This window comes from Mustela lutreola, chromosome 2 (genome assembly GCF_030435805.1).
Source record: "Mustela lutreola isolate mMusLut2 chromosome 2, mMusLut2.pri, whole genome shotgun sequence".
NCBI classification, from domain to species: domain Eukaryota; kingdom Metazoa; phylum Chordata; class Mammalia; order Carnivora; family Mustelidae; genus Mustela; species Mustela lutreola.
Window position 1 is genome coordinate 70,204,434 of NC_081291.1, and position 1,760 is coordinate 70,206,193.

Sequence of the window (1,760 nt, forward strand, 5' to 3'; positions counted from 1 at the left end):
AAAGGACCATGTAAAAATAAAAAGAAGACATAAATTTTAAAAAATAGGAAGTGAAACATGGACCAGGATAAAAAATATGAAAATTATTAACAAAGAACAAAGAACAGAGGAAAAAAAATGACTAATACCACTAAGCATTTAAATACTAGGGGGAAAAGGCAACCTTAAAGTAGAAGAAAACAAGGTAGGAAATCTTCATGATATTGAATTTGGTAAGGATTTCTTGACTAAGACACCAAATAGCATAGGCAACAAAAGAAAAGTAGATAGTTGGACTACATCAAAATTTAAAACTTCTGTGTATCAAGGAAAATAACTCAAAAGACAACCCATGGAATGAGAGAAAACATTTGCAAATCATATATCTGACAATGTGTTGATATCCAGAATATATAAAAAATGCCTACAGTCTTTTGATGGAACATGCCATCTTAGAGTAATTCGCTGAAATGACCAACACAAAGGGAAAGAGGAAATGTACCCACTCTATATTCCCTAGGCCTTTTAGAAAACATGCAGTTGTTGCTTTGGCCACATACATGTGTATCTACAATAAAAGTGATATTGCAAACATCATGGGAATAGGCACCATTCAAAAAGGAATGTCCCACAAATGTCATCATAGCAAAACTGGAAGAGTCTACAGTGTCACTCAGCATGCTGTTGGCATTGTTGTAAACAGATAAGTTAAGGGCAAGATTCTTGCCAAGAGAAATAATGTATGTGTTAAGCATATTAAGCACTCTAAGAGCCAAGATAGCTTCCTGAAGTGTGTGAAGGAAAATGATCCAAAAAAGAAGGAAGCCAAAGTGAGAAAGGTACTTGGGTTCAACTGAAATGCCAGTCTGCCCCACCCAGAGATGAACATTTGGTAAGAACCAATGGAAAAGAGCCTGAGCTATTAGAGCTCATCTATGAATTCATGGCATAATAGGTATTAAATAAATGAATAAGAAAATAACTTCAGGACTACTTAAAAAGAGAGTGAGAATTCCTATAATTCAACAACAAACAACAAAACAAAAAACTAATTAAAAAATGAGCAAAAGACTTGAATAGACCTTTCTCCAAAGAAGATACACAAATGGGCAATAAATACATGAAAGATCAATATCACTAGTCATAAGGGGAAAGTAACTCAAAAGACATTTTTTCCCTAAGATTTTATTTTTAATTAATCTCTACACCCAAGGTGGAGCTTGAACTCACAACCCCAAGACCGAGTTGCATGCTTTTCCCATCAAGCCAGCCAGGCTCCACATCGACTTTTTTTTAGGCTGGAGAAGCCCGCACAAGAGTTCAGCAGCAGATAATTTTTTTTCATTTTTTTAAATATGTTCAGTTAACCACTATATAGTACACCATTTGTTTTTGATGTAGTGTTCAATGATTCATTAGCTGTGTACAACACCCAGTGTTCATCACAACTGCCCTTAATACCCATCACCAGGCGCACCCATCTCTCTGTCCCTCCTCCCCTCTGAAACCCTCAGTTTGTTTCCTGGAGTCCATAGTGTCTCATGGCTTGTCTCCCTCTCTAATTTCTCTCCCTTCAGGTTTCCATCAATTCCCCAATGGTTCTCTGCATTATCTCTCATATTACACATATAATTGAAACCACATGATAGTTGTCTTTCTCTGCTTGACTTATTTCACTTAGTATAATCCCTTTTAGTTCCATCCAAGTTGATGCAAATGGTAGGTATTCATTCTTTCTGATGGCTGAGTAATACTCCATTGTTTATATGAACCACATCTTT

At 36.0% G+C, this 1,760-nt stretch overlaps 1 pseudogene; it reads left to right on the forward strand.

Annotated features, from left to right (window-relative positions):
- The first annotated feature begins 446 nt into the window (after positions 1 to 446).
- On the forward strand, positions 447 to 931 carry LOC131825809 (large ribosomal subunit protein eL21-like; annotated as a pseudogene).
- Positions 932 to 1,760: the final 829 nt, after the last annotated feature.